The following is a 14,624-nucleotide window of genomic DNA, read 5'->3' as shown; positions in this document are numbered from 1 at the left end:
GTCTCCTGCACGGGCAGAGAAGAGGGATTATTGTCACTTGAAAACCCCGGGACCAAATGGTGCCAAAACTGCACCACTAATCCTCCCTCAGACCCCAATGAGGCACCACAGTTCCCGACTACCTGAGTGGCTGTGTGGCTTTTAGAGCACTTTGAAAAAGCAGCTGCCAAACAATTAGCTTGGTTTGAATCCCAGCGATATTGGTAATCCCACCCAGCTGGAATCAGCACAGTAAAGCAGAAAACAGCCCCCCGCACCCGCCCGTTTTACTGTTTTCGGTGCTTTCCCCGGGGAAATCTGGTGTTTACCACTGGCACCATGACTGACCGTTAAAAAGGGCGGGAAGTGCTCCAACTGCCCTTCCAGTCACGTGACCAAATGCTCCATGTTGGGTCACAAAATGGATTCCACACAAGTACAATGAATCACAATGATATACACAATACAAACACAAACACTAGGAATTTGCCACTAACAGGGGAGGGCTGTGGCTTCCACAGTGTGGCGTTAACCTTTCCCTGTGCAGTGTGGGGCGAGTTCACCCCGTCACAGAGGGTCGTTATTTGTTGGACGAGGCGTTGCTGCTCCTCTTAATGATTTAAATATAATAAACTACAAATAAAGTAGAATATTTCAGCTATTATACAGCAGAACCCCATTTATCACATCCAATTGGGACCGGGGCCTGATCAAATAATCGAAAATGTGGATAATCCGGAGAATGGGAAAGTGCGAAGCTGTAGCATCATCTAGCGGCCACAGGAGAAATCGCCTGCTTCTGAGCCTGGGGGCGCTGGCTGTTTGGTTAATATGAAGAGCCGGATAATGGAGGGTTGCATAAACGGGGTTCTACTGCATTACGTCACAATCTGCCATGACTCACCATGATAGGACACCTCATATTATACCCGGCTACGAGTGACACTCAAATGGATCGTCACACCTCCCCAAAGGTCTGAGAGGATTGTTACCCTAATTGACAGAGGGGAAAAAACAATGCGGAGAAAGGTGCAGGGATTTGTTTTCCGTCACACAGCCAGACAGGGGCAGAGTTAGGAATAGGACCCAGGAGTCCTGACTTTCAAACTAACCCTTAGTCTTGAATTTCATACACTGAATGATCAGAATAAAGTGGTCTCAAATGAGCTACAGACCTTCTTGTCAACTGATGGCAACGGGCTACTCTCATTACCACTACAAAAGTAATTTTCCCTCCCTTGGTATCCTGCTGTTAATTGAATTGTCTCGTTAGACTGACCTCACCCTTGGTAAGGCGACGCCCATCTTTTCATGTATTTATACCTGCTCCAGTATTTTCCACTCCATGCATCTGAGGAAGTGGGTTCTAGCCCACAAAAGCTTATGCCCAAATACATGTTAGTCTCTAACACGCCTACCACTCTGAAACCTTGGACCGACCGTGTTCATAGTAATGATTCCGCAAATGTTTTAGAGGAACTAAAACATTAGGGAGAACCAGGAATGGCTCAGAGACAACTAATGGAGAGGAGCAGCACAATTAATCAAGGAGATGATTGGTTGTGGCTTATTTGCTGGGTCTTAAAGTCCTGAGTCTCCTCCCTGTCACTAGCCCTCCAGCTCAGCCAGTCAGCGGTGAGACTCTGCGGGGCGGGAGGCTGAGGGGTCTCCCCACCTGCCCAAGGGAGGGCCCGGATCGCCCGTGGGGATCACCGTCAGAGCACTCTCCCTGTCCCATCGCTTTGTGAGGGCATCCCACGACGCAGCCCCCGCCTCGCCCGTGGAGGGAGGGAAGCAGGGAAAAGGGAAACCGAGAGACACAAACCCCAATGTCCCCAGTGACTCTAAGGGACAAAGGCCACCTAGTGTTTTCCAGGCCTAGAATTTGGCCGGCACCAGATGGCTCAGGCTGCGCAGGTTCCAAACCGCTCTGAGGCTCTGAGCGTCTCAGCAGGGACGTCTGTGTTCAGGCTACACCAGTCCTGGGACGGGGGAAACTCCGAAGAGGCTCCTCCGGCCTCGCGCTCACGTCCCTGAACCTGAATCCTCCCTCAGTCCCCGGGGGAGACCCCGGGAAGGAGCCTGGCTGCAGCAAAGCCCCAGGGGTCTCGGAGACCGTCCCTGCCCTGCAGCCTGTCCTGTCCTGCCTGGCCATTGTCACTGTGAGGTCACCGCCTCCCGATCTCCTTTGACCAATCAGCCGCGGTGCTGCAAAAGGCCCTTATGATGTCACTGCCACACCCACCCCTGCCCTGCAGGGCTAATGTCCTGCCCCTGGCCAGCCCCCTGGGATGGTTGAGCTGCTCCCCCCGTGTCACCCCCCACTCACCGTTAGCTCTGGGGATCAGGCCGGCTACACGTGAAAACATCAGAGGCTGCTGTGACCTTATGAGTCTGATCTAATATCTCCTTGAAAGACGGCAGGGCCAGAAAGAGTTAATGAGCTCCCAGACTGACCTGACCCAGGGGTGAACCTCAAGGACTGGTTAGGAAGATCTGTAAATGAACAGAGCTTTGAAATGCAAGTCGGCATTGTTAGAGATCTCAAGGGGAGATGTTTGCTCAGGTCTTGTGATGTCAGCAAACAAGTCTTGTCTATTGCTATAGTTTTAATTCAAAGATCAAAAAAGGAATATTAACATTTATGATGATACTTGAGTGAAATAGTAGTATTGTCTCTGTGTCTCTGGGAAGGTTGTGGTAACCTGTATCCGAACTGTTTAATGGATAAATTACCCTGTGCTAATTGCCAGGATGTTCCAGAGAGTTAAGCCTATTGTTTTCTCAGGCCAAGAGTCTGCTGGAAATGTATAAGAAGCCTGGGACATGATCCTACTTCATCTCAGATCTGCTTTGGGTTTCAAGAGGGGGAAACCTTAAGCCACAAGGATTGAGATCCCCAGTCACTGACTGGAGCCACCCTGAATATGGACATTGGACTATGAACTATTTCTGAAAGGACTTTTGGCAACTACAAACTCATCTCTGCCATGTATCTGAACCTCAAGAATTGAATTCAAGTCTGTCTGTATATTGATCTTTTAACCAACTCTCTCTCTCTTTTCCTTTTTAATAAATTTTAGTTGAGTTAATAAGAATTGGCTGTGTCGTGTATTTTGGGTAAGATCTAAGTTATAACTGGACCTGGGTATGGGGCTGATCCTTTGGGATTGGAAGAACCTTTTCTTTTATATGATGAGATCAGATTTTCAGGAATCATCATCATATCTGACAGGTGTGTCTGGACGGAGGCCTGAGGCTGGGCACTTTAAGGGAACTGCGTGGTTTGGACTCCTGAGTGACCAGTGAGGTGCTACAGAAGCTGTTCTGTGCTGGTTGGTAAATCTAAGTATTGGAATAACCACCAGCTGCTGGGGTTTGTCTGCCCCGTTTTGTTTGCAGTTCAGCCTAATCGAGTGACCTCAGCTGGCTCCCCTGGGCAGCACCGTCACATTATCCAGTGCAGGTTCAGGGCGTTTAGTAGCGACTGAGGCCACGTCTATGCTTAACACTCGCGTAGCTGCGTTATGCCGAGGGGAGAGAGCTCTCCTGGCAACATCAGAAAACCAGCTCAACGAGCAGCGGTAGCTACGTCGCCGGGGAGCATCTGCCACCGACACAGCGCTGCGCACACGAGCGTTAATGTCGGCAAAACTTATGTCGCTCAGGACATTGGGTTTTTTTACACCCCTGAGTGACAAAAGTTTTGCCGAGTGCTAGCGTAGACATGGCCGGAGTTCAGTGCCCGAAGGGTCCAGAAGCCGCATGCTGTGATCTGAGAGCTGCAACGAGAAACCAGTGGTCTGGGAGGCCGTAATGTGAAGCGATTTGCGACGTCAGTGGGATTCTTTCCAGAAGCTCCTACACAGTCAGGACACGACACTCCCGAGCCTCGGCTCCACCGGACGCTCCTAGAATTCACAGCTTCCCAGTTCCAGCTCAGCTCCCAGCTCCGCTGGACACACAACGCGTAGGTTTGGGGAGACAGAGTGAAAACAAGGATGTTTATCTAACGAAGAACAGAGACTCGAGGAGGAGCGAGTGGAAATATCGGAAACAAATGGCTCCAGATCGAAGAAAATTATAATCTGCCCTCCAGAACCGGGACTTGATTAACAAGATACGCCTGTGTCCGCTTGTCGTGCCAATCCCTGCCGGCTGCGTCGCTCCCAAAGGGGCAACCGCTCTGCCAGGGGTTGAGCTCTGAGCCCCAGGGAGACACAGGGGGCTGGAGCCCGGGGGCTCCCATCTCGCATCGCAGAGCCGTGGGGCTCACCCCCGGATGAGGGGAGACCTAGGGCCTGGCACGTGAGCAGGGCTGCTAATGCCAGAGAGACGGAGTGAAGGCAGGACTTATCATTCCAGGGGAGCCTTTGCTGGCCCACCTCCTCCCCAAAAGGGGACCCCCTCCGGGCCTGAGGCGAGCCCTCCCTGGGCACAGGCACCATCATAACTCCACGTCCCCATCCTGCCCATCCCCCGCTATCTCCAGAAGCCCCCCCGAGTATCCCCTCCCCCAGCTCACATGCATTTGAAGCTCCACCCCTGCTCACCCCCACCCCTGCCCACACATCCATGGGGGTGAAGGTTTGGACTCCGTCTGGGTTCCTATTGCTCTGCCCTTCATTTGCCCCAGTAGCATTGGAGTTTCCAGAGCAGATGGGGAGCCAATCCCCTTGAGCAGCCAGGGAAACTGAGGCAGAGAGCCCCTATGACCATGGTGGAGAGGCACACACCTGTTGTACTCTGGCTGACCGCCCTTGGCAGTGCCTGGGACCTGCCTTACCCAGCCACCGGCGCCCAGGAAGGTGTTTGCTGGAATGCTGCTCTGGTGCTGTGGGATTGCTCAGCTCCTTTGTTCGCTGAGGGGACGTCAGACCGGGCGGATGGGCAAACACTCTGAACGGCCGGGACCTGTTCGTGGGCCCTCATCTGGCAGCTGGATTCCTGTAGGGCTGCCCGGTATCTGTACATACAAGCCCTAGGTCTCCCGTGGGGTGACTCTCCACAGCCCATCCCCTTAATTACCCACAAGGTAGTAACCGCAACTCACTGCTCACTGGTGAAGCTGCTTTGTCCAGCCAGGAACGGTCTTCAAAGCCTTCCTGGGCTAATGCTAATGCTCCAATAACCAACCGAACCCTTGCCCGGGTGCCTTTCGCAGCAGCACCTTCGAAAGGCGGGTTAGCGTTTTTATCCCTGCTTTGTAACACCTGGGGAAACTGAGGCACAGCAGGGCGACGGGACGTGCCCAAGGTCACTCGCCGAGTCCCTGGCAGAGGCAGGAGCAGAACGCTGGGCTCCTGCCAGTGCTGCGCGATGTCAGTTGCACCACACGAGGAAAAAAAGCCAATTGTGTTTTTTTTTAAAACAGGTTTAATTTCAAAATCTTAATAAACCAGAGGCAGAGGCTGCGCTTTATACACACCAGAGACGCGGGCCTGCTGAGGCTCCAGCTGGGGGGGGGGGGGGGGGCTCCGAGTGGGGCTGGGGCGCCATGGCCCACCAGTGGGGTAGCTTAGATCTTAAATCGTGAGGGGTTGGGACACCCCCAGCCCGGCTCCCCCTCACCATCCGCCGATCTGCTTCCGAGCCATCATTCTTGGTTTGGTTTGGTTCGTGTCCCCCTCGCCAGTGTTACCCGGGCCCCTTTGCGCCTTGGGGGGGCCGGGGAAAGCCAGCCCTTTGCAGCCTGTCTAAACCAACCGGTGCCACTCTAAGAGGAGATGTGACCGCAGCTGAGTAAGCAAAGATGGGAGAGAAGCAGCCTTCGACAGGGTGTATTCACAGAGATACAGGGTAACGGCGGGCGTTCACGGCAGTTCTGGCCCCGGGCACCTCACCAGCATGCACCGAGCTCACAGTCTGTCTCTTTCCATTTCAACCATTTGCTGCCGAAGTTCTGACGCTACGGGAGCAAAGCAGGTGCTCCCTCTGGGGAGGAGAACGGCTGGATCCGCGCCCGAGCCCGCTCAGTTGAACAGCGGGAGTGTTGCTGACTCTGGTGGCAGAAGTGGGATGGGTTTGGGGGATTCTGGGTATCTGGGATCGGTGCTAGGTGCTCCACACACACGGACCAGAGACAGGCCCAGCTTGTTGGCAGAAGGAGCCCGGTGTTTCGCCATCACAAACAGCATCTCAGCTCCCAGGCAGATCCTGGGCGTGCTTGCGCTTTGGACACGGACCCGGCAAATCTAGGGTTGCCAGTTTTGGCTGGCTGTATTCCTGGAGGTTTCATCACACAACAGACTGATCTTTAATTCCCGGAGTCTCCAGGACCGTCCTGGAGAGCTGGCAGCCCTCGGCGAATCGCGACCTCGCACAATCCACCCGCACAGCCCTGCGTTAAAAAACGTCTCTTTACAACCCGGAAAGGCCAAAGGCTCCTTTGTAGCCATGCCAGGTGCGCCGCGGCCAGGGACTTTGGGGAAAGACACAGGATGCTCCGACCTGTTCCACATCGGGGCTCGGTACCGTGTGGGACACTGGACTTTACTCTAGCGCTGTGGAACGGGGAGGGGGGTGCCCCACCCTTCTCCAGGCATTACAGGAGGGCTGGCTCCGGTCGCCAGCCACAGTCTCTGTGTTGGGCTCGGCTCCGCGCGGCCGAGGCGCTCGCCCCTCTCGGATGGGTTAACACTCTATGGAATCCTCCAGGAGCTGCATCAACGTGACCGGCATCCGGACGTCGCTGATGGGCAAGGGCGCCAGGGGATCTTGGTACGTGGGCGCTCCGGGATTGGGGCCATCCTCCTCCAGCGTCTCCTCGCTCACCTCCTCCAGCACCGGCAGCTTGGGCGGGGGCTCGTGCTGCCCGCTTGGGGCCGGAGGCTGGAGGCTGGCGTCGGCGTGGCTGGCGTCGGCGTGGCTGGCGTCGGCGTGGCTGGCACTGGAGGGAGCGGCGCTCTGGCTAGTCGCCTGGGCCCCCTCGGCCGGAGAGCCCCCTTCGCTGGCAGTGCAGTTAGGCAGGGGTTGGCTGGTGGGCAGTGGCTCCTGTTCACTCCAGCCTGCGTCCCCCTGGCCTGCAGCAGCTTGCGGCCTGGCTGGTAAAGGTTTGCTCATCCCCACCTCCGTCTCCCCGCTTCCCGCCCCAGCCTCTGTTGGCTTTTCCTGGCTGCCTGGCTGATAGTCGTGCGGCGGGGGCTCTTCCTCCTTCTCCCCTGCCGGCTGGGACTCCGCGGTGCCCTCCTCGGCGCCGGGCTCCGCGCTGGCGCTGCACTTCCTGGGTGGTGCCTGGTCGTCTTGGCAGGTGTCTTTGCACCCCGACGGCTCGAGCGTCTGCCCGTTGGGGAGCGTGGCCGCGGCGCTGTCTCCCTTCTCCGTGGACGCTAACCCTGCCCCGCTCCGCACTCCCATCAAGCCGTCGGCCTTCCCCACGGAATTGGCCAGGGGGTTCGCCTTGCTGGTCTCAGCCGGCTCGCTCCTCCCCACCCAGCCCCCGGCGCTCTCCGGCATTGCGTCTCCCAGGTCGCTGTAGCCTTCGTTCTGAAAGTAAACGTTGCCGGGGTGGGGGCCCGACTTCCCGGCGTTGACCTGTGGGATGGAGGGAAAGGATCAGGCTCTGACAGTGCGGGTGCACCAAAGGAAAACCCTCCCCCACTCTGACGCTAGCTGGGAAGGGAACAGGGGGGCAGTCGTCCCCCAAGCTGCCTTTGCTGTGTATGTGGGGGGGGTTGCTGTCGCGTCTGGTAACAGAGTCAGACCCCAACGTTCAATTCTGCAAAATTCAACAATTGACTTAAAATGATCATAAATTAAGCAACAATAAGAATCTCGAGCCTGGCCCGTCGGGGCGTGGACAGGGGCTGAGCTGCTCTCACGCCGGCCCGGCCGAAGGCTGCCTCAGCCAGGCAGGGGACCGAAGTGGGCCTAGCGCTAGGACTGGCCGTCTGCACAGGGCAGCTCCCCACCCCCAGGCTGCCCCGCCGCGCCGCACACGGGAGGGGGAACTAACCACGCTGCCAATAGCAGCTCCAGTTCAAGGGGGCTCCCTCCCAGCCCCGGCATGGAGACACCGTGCCAGAGACCGTGACCGTGACCGGACCGTGCCACCGGGCGCAGAGACAGCTGACATTCACCAGCCCGGCCCGTCACGGCTGGCGAGACGTTTCCAAAGCCCAGTGAAGGGTGCATCTGGTTTGCCCCTCGTGGCAAACCAGACGGGCTCCTGCGCCACCCGTCATTCTCAGTGACCAGGCCCACGGCCTGGCTGGCTGAGGGACACTCCCCAGAGCTCGGTGTAGGCACCGAGTATCTAAGGGGACGTCTACACTGCACTGGGTCTGCGAGCCCAGGACAACTGACTCCGGCTCGCGGGGCTGGCGCTCCGGGGCGAAAAAGAGCCGTGTAGACGTTCCCGCCCCGGCCTGAGCCTGTGCTCTGAGCCCCACCCCGCAGCCGGGTTTCAGAGACCGAGTGGGAACAACTCCCCTGCTCCACAGCACGAACCGAGTCTGGAGACCTGGGGGCTGAGACTTGCAGTGTAGTCGCACCCAAATGGGGAGCCCCTCTCCGGCGCCGGTGCCCGCGCTATGCACCAAATGAAGCCCCATCTCCTTCAGGATGCCCCCCTCTATATTACATGTGTCCCACACCCCCATTTCTCACTTCCCATCCACACAGTGCTGGCCCTGGCACGGTCCTGGCGAGAGGCCCCGCAGGGCTGGGGGCTCGTGCCGGCCACAGGGCTGAGCCTGGTGCTGCCAAGGGGAGCCCAAGCCCTACAACAAAGGTGTGGGATCCGGCCCGGCCCGGCTGAGCTTCCTTCGGTGCAGGGACAGACCTCGGGCAGAGGGCCGGCTCTCACCCCAGCCTGGGAGAAGCTGCTGTGAAGACCCGCAGCAGAGCCCAGCCTGACGGAGCCCTCACAACCGGTGGTTTTCAAATGCCACCCACAGCCGCAAAGGCGGGGCTGGAAGCCCCTGTGGTGACCCTCGAAAGGAGGCCCCGGCTCGTGCCACAGGGCACCGGACAGGGCAGGAAAGAAATTCGCCCCCACCCTGCGATTGGGCCACGCGTGGCAGAGGGTGCTGCTGCGGGCCCCACCGTGCCGTCTGCATCCCGCGGTCCCCTCTGCCCAAATTCACCCCAGGGCAGCTCCCCGGCACAGCCCTGACCACCGTGAAAACCAGGGCCAAGGGGTGGGGGGAGACTCCCAATGCGGCAGCCAGCCAGACACGTTTGGCCACCTGGCCGGTCGGCGGCAGAGCCAGACCAGGCCACGGCTCCTGGGGCGAAGGGACGGCGCCCGGGCCAAATGAAACGCGACGGCGGGAGGAAGATGAGGGTGGGCCCATCGGCCAGGGGCTCTGCCAGAATCACGTCCCACGCTGGGACGCCGGGGGCGGAGGCTGGCTCAGGAGGGAGGGGGCAGGCCCCTCACTCTGCGATGCCACAGGCTCCCCAGGATGCGGCTGTTTCCAGACCCCGGCCGTCGCTCGCCAAGGCAGCCCCTGGCCAGCCCCCTACTGAGGGGCAGCGTCTCCCCCCAGGGGCGGTGGGGATAGGCCATGGCCCTGCCCTCGCTCCCCCTCTCCCGGCAGGGGCTCAGCTCAGGTTGCCGGCCTGGAGCTTGGGGCCCAGCCAGCGGGCAGCCCGGGGTGGCTTGGGCTGGCCAGTGGCTCGGGGTAGAGGCAGGGAGAGGCTCTGGCGGGCAAGGGGGGCTAGGGGGCGGGGCCTCAGGAGGAAGGGGCGGGGAGCTAGCCTCCCTGAAGTGGGGGTTCACCCGCTGCCCATGCTCCCCGCTGTGCACTCACCGGCTGGAACCACTTTAAGCTCTGTCGGGCAGCAGGGCGAGCAGAGGGCGAGAGAAAGAGAGAAGCACAAGGCATGAGAACGCAGCGAAACAGCAACACACTCAGGCCATCACACGCCAAGGCCTCTGGCTGCAATGCCGGGTCCAGGGGCGGCTTCATCGGGGAAGGGAACTGACTCATTTGCTCTTGTGTGGAAGGCTGCTCAGCACAGCCGGGGGGGGGGGGCAATTACACCCATTTTACAGGTGGAGAAACTGAGGCCTGAAGCCATGCTGGGATTTGGCCGTGGAACATACAGCAAGTCAGTAGCAGGGATCTAAGCAGTGTATCTCATTCCCTGCCAGGAGCCGGGATAGGAAGCCAGGACTCCTGGGTTCAACTCCCTGCTCTAACCATTCGACCCCACTCCCAGCGGTGGGGATAGAGCCCAGGAGTCCTGGCTCCCAGCCCCATCGGCTCTAACAAGCTGACCCAGTTTGGGATCACTCCTGTTCCAATCCAGGCCAACGGACCTGCCTGTAGTGGGGCAGGAGCAGGCCCGCACGGTTTGGGGAGGACGTGGTATTCTTAACAACTGGCGCCCCTGCTAGTGGAGAGCAGCTGAGAGACAGGGATGAGGGGTCCCCAGAGCTGGGGCAGGGGGGTCCCCAGAGCTGGGGGAGGGGCCAGGCCGTGCCCAGGATGATTATGGACAAGGCTGTACAGCGAATGAGTGGAATGAAACAGGAGAACAGGACAGAGGGAAAGCGAAAAGCAGAGGTGCCGACTCTGTGGGTGCTCCGGGTCTGGCACACCCACGGGAAAAAAATGGTGGGTGATCAGCACCCCCAGCCACAGCTAATCCGGCAGCGCCCCCCATCAGCTAATCCGGAGAGCCGCCACCCAGCTGGCTGGGGACCCCAGCTCGGGGAGGAGGCTGAAGCTACAGCCACCAGGCAGGGCTGCACAGTGCAGCGCGGGCGCCTGGGCGCGGCTCCGAGGCCCGGGTGCAGCCGCCGTTACCCCAGGTTCACGCTGCAGTGTGGGCGCCTGGGCGCGGCTCTGAGCCCTGGGTGCAGCCGCCATTACCCCAGGTTCACACTGCAACACGGGCGCCTGGGCGCGGCTCTGAGCCCCGGGTGCAGCCGCCGTTACCCCAGGTTCACACTGCAACTCGGGTGCCTGGGCGCGGCTCTGAGCCCCGGGTGCAGCCGCCGTTACCCCAGGTTCACACTGCAACACGGGCGCCTGGGCGCGGCTCTGAGCCCTGGGTGCAGCCGCCGTTACCCCAGGTTCACACTGCAGTGTGGGCGCCTGGGCGCGGCTCTGAGCCCTGGGTGCAGCCGCCGTTACCCCAGGTTCACACTGCAGTGTGGGCGCCTGGGCGCGGCTCTGAGCCCCGGGTGCAGCCGCCGTTACCCCAGGTTCACACTGCAGCGCGGGCGCGTGGGCGCGGCTCTGAGCCCTGCGTGCAGCCGCCGTCACCCCAGGTTTGTGCTGCAGCGCGGGCACCTGGGTGCGGCTCTGAGCGCCGGGTGCAGCCGCCGTTACCCCAGGTTCACGCTGCAGCGCGGGCGCGTGGGTGCGGCTCTGAGCCCCGCGTGCAGCCGCCGTCACCCCAGGTTTGTGCTGCAGCGCGGGCGCCTGGGTGCGGCTCTGAGCGCCGGGTGCAGCCGCCGTTACCCCAGGTTCACGCTGCAGCGCGGGCGCGTGGGTGCGGCTCTGAGCCCCGGGTGCAGCCGCTGTTACCCCAGGTTCACACTGCAGCGCGGGCGCGTGGGCGCGGCTCTGAGCGCCGGGTGCAGCTGCTGTTACCCCAGGTTCACATGGCAGCGCGGGCGCGTGGGCGCGGCTATGAGCCCCGGGTGCAGCCACCGTTACCCCAGGTTCACGCTGCAGCGCGGGCGCGTGGGCGCGGCTCTGAGCCCCGGGCGCGGCCGCCGTTACCCCAGGTTCACGCTGCAGTGTGGAAACTCAAGCGCAGGCTTGGACACAGGGAGTTCACAAGCCCGGTTCCCCCCGCCCTGGGTTGACAATGCGGTAGCGACGTCCCCGAAGTGTTCAAGTAGAGAAGCTCTGAGTGCCCCCAGCCCCAGCCCCCTCCTCACGCTGCCCTCTGCCCAGCGGTACTGGGGAGGTCCCGGGACATGTCTGTCCAACACAGAGCCGGAACAAGGGCCGGACACCCAGCACCTACTTCCCTCTGCTGCCCCTGCCTGGCCCTGGACGCCGGGCACTGGACTCCTGCAGTGAGGAGTTAGCAGAGACCAGGGCTCTGTTAGACCCCTGCCCGGAGCACCGCTCAGCGTGCGCTCTCCAGCTAATCACCCCCAGTGCCCTCGAGGGCAGGCAGAGGGCGAGACGCAGCACTGGGCCCGGTGCCCACCTGGGCTGGGCACGCAGCACATCAGGCTGTCACTGGCCACGGGCGTGATGCCCCCGAGACGGGGTACCCACTCTCCTGGGCATTCCTCCAGCTGGCTCCCAACTCCCAGCCGCCGGGGATAGGAGACAGGGACCCGGCTAGGGGTGGGCGCACCCCTTTCTCCTGCCAGGACTGGGGTCTCCTGCTGCCCAGCCTGGGGGAGGAGATGTTTGGGAGAGCACCAGGCCCACCCCTTCACCCTCCTAGCCTGGCCTCAGGAGGAGACCTGGGTGGGGAAACCACAGCGGTGGACCCCACCCATCCTGCCAGCCAAGGGTTCTCCAGCTCTCACGGACCATCCTCTGCTGGACCAACCAGCCCTCCTACACGCCCCAGCCTGCCAGGGCAGGATCCCCCAGGATCCGGGTGGCCCTGATGTAAGCAACAAAGTATGGGTTGTGCCGGACATCTGGCTGGCGGACGTGTGCCGTGGACAGCCAAGGGGCCACCCCTGAAAGCCCCCCCACGGTCTCCCTCATGGGAACGGCTGGGTTGTCTTCAGTCCCACCAATGGGGCCCCTCCATACGTCAGCCGGTGCCCTGCCCTGGCACTGACCCCCCCACGCCGGGGGGGAATTTCTCCCCACAGAACACTCTCCACGGAGCAGGCTTTTGAAAGTCACCCTCAGCCGCACCGGGGAACACCCCTAGGACTCTGCAGGTCCCACGCGGACAAGGCAGCCAGGGTGAGCCCGGGCACAGGCCGGCCTGGGCTCCCGGGGAGGAGCCCGAGCCAGCTGAACGTGCCCCCTGCCCTGGTGAGAGCGCCCGGGGGGCTGGGCCAGGGCCCCTGGCAGCCCAGAGCCCCCCCAGTGCCTGCAAAGCCAGCAGAGGTGGGGGCAGGGGGTATGCACGCTCCGGGGGTCCTTACCACGTTGGGGTGCTTCTCGATGGCCAGGGAGGCCCTCTCCAGGGCCTGCTGATGGCGCTGCCTCTTCTTCATGGCGTGCATGAGGAGGAGGAGGATGGCGGCGGTGAGCAGCAGCAGCGCCCCCAGGCTGCCAGCGAGGATCCCCACGTCCAGCGGGCCCTGGCTCTGCCCGGCTTCGGAAGGGTCCACGGGGGCTGCGGGGGGAAGGGCAGGGACCCGATCAGAGAGGGGCTCCCGCAGCAGCCGTCACAGCTGGGACCCTGCTCGCCCGCGCCCTGGCTCTCGTGTCTTGCAGCCGACCTCCCGGCCGGGATGGGGGAGGGCTCTGGGCCCCCGCCCACTGCGGCGACCGTCCCCTTGGTTTCCTGGCAGCGGGGCTGGAAGAGCTGCCCTCGGGGGAGAGGGGAAACTCCCCAGTGATCTCCTCTGGGGACGCATGGGTCAGTGCTGATGGGGCCACTCAGGTCCCCATGGACCAGGCCATGGGAGGTGTGTGACTCCTCCATTTGGGGAGGCTGGGTGCAAGCTGGACCATGGCCCCGCCCCAAGGCCCGCCCCCGCTCAGACTCCTCCCCCCAAAGCTCCACCCCCAGCCCCCAAGGCTCCTCCCACCCGCTGCTAGCGCCTCTTTGCCCCCTCCTCCAGGTCCCACCCTCTCCCGTGAGGCCCCCATGCGGGCAGAGCAGGGATGGGGAGAGGCAGAGGGAGGGCGAGGCCTCGGGGGGAATAGGACGAGTGGGAGCAGGGCCTCGGGATGGTGTCCCCAAAGGTGGCAGGCCAGCTGTTTGGGGAGGCCCTGGCCTCTTCTCCCCGCCGCCCGGGGACCAGACTGCACCCCCAGAGCTTCGGCTGCCTGGCCTCAGCTGGCCGCATCCCTGGAGACAGACCCGGCCCACGGGGCATCCCGCCGGCTCCGTACCTGCCTGGCCCGGCCGCAGCACCTCCACGTTGACCGTCGTGTTGGTGGTCTCCCCTGATTCCTCGTCTCGCGCGATGACCTAGGCCAGGAAGCAACGCTCAGTATCCCCAGTGCTGAGAGAGCGCCCCAGGGAGCCAGGCACCTGGGAACAGGCCCTCACAGCTGCATGCCCAGGGGGTGAGGCCTCCACAGGGCTCTGTGCAGACTTAACACCTCTGTTCCAGGTAATCGTACCTTGGGTTTATACAACAAAGGAGGCAGCAGGGTCTAGTGGTTAGAGCAGGGGGCTGGGAGCCAGGACTCCTTGTTTGTTCCCATCTCTGAGAAGGGAGTAGGATCTGTGGGGGTCAGAGCAGGTTGGGGGAGAGAGTCAGGACTCCTGGGTTCTATTACCATCTGTGAGAGGGAAGTGGGGTCTAGTGTTTAGAGCGGGTGTGGACAGAGAGTCGGGATTCCTGGGTTCTGTTCTCACCTCTACTACTGACTCACTGTATAACCCTAGGCAGTTTGTGCCTCAGTTTCCCATCTATAAAACAAGGACAATTGATCATATCTACCACTTCTCCCTGTGTGGACGTTGGGGGAGGAGTAGACATGATGTATCTTGATTGGAGTAAGGCTTTTGACACTGTCCTTTGCAGGGAAACGTGGTCTAGATGCAATTACTATTAGGTGGGCACACAACTGGTTGAAAAA

General features: G+C 61.1%; 1 long non-coding RNA gene across 1 annotated transcript; it reads right to left on the bottom strand.

Moving 5' to 3' along the window:
• Positions 1-7,443: 7,443 nt before the first annotated feature.
• LOC123376352 lies at positions 7,444-14,020 on the bottom strand. Its single transcript, XR_006581759.1, has 3 exons — positions 13,929-14,020; positions 13,010-13,203; positions 7,444-7,512 (listed from the first exon to the last, which is right to left on the bottom strand). It is a non-coding gene; the product is annotated as an uncharacterized LOC123376352 (long non-coding RNA).
• Positions 14,021-14,624: the final 604 nt, after the last annotated feature.

This window comes from Mauremys mutica, chromosome 1 (genome assembly GCF_020497125.1).
Source record: "Mauremys mutica isolate MM-2020 ecotype Southern chromosome 1, ASM2049712v1, whole genome shotgun sequence".
NCBI classification, from domain to species: Eukaryota; Metazoa; Chordata; order Testudines; family Geoemydidae; genus Mauremys; species Mauremys mutica.
Note: the sequence above shows the minus strand (reverse complement) of the source record. Positions and strands in the feature narration are given on the sequence as shown.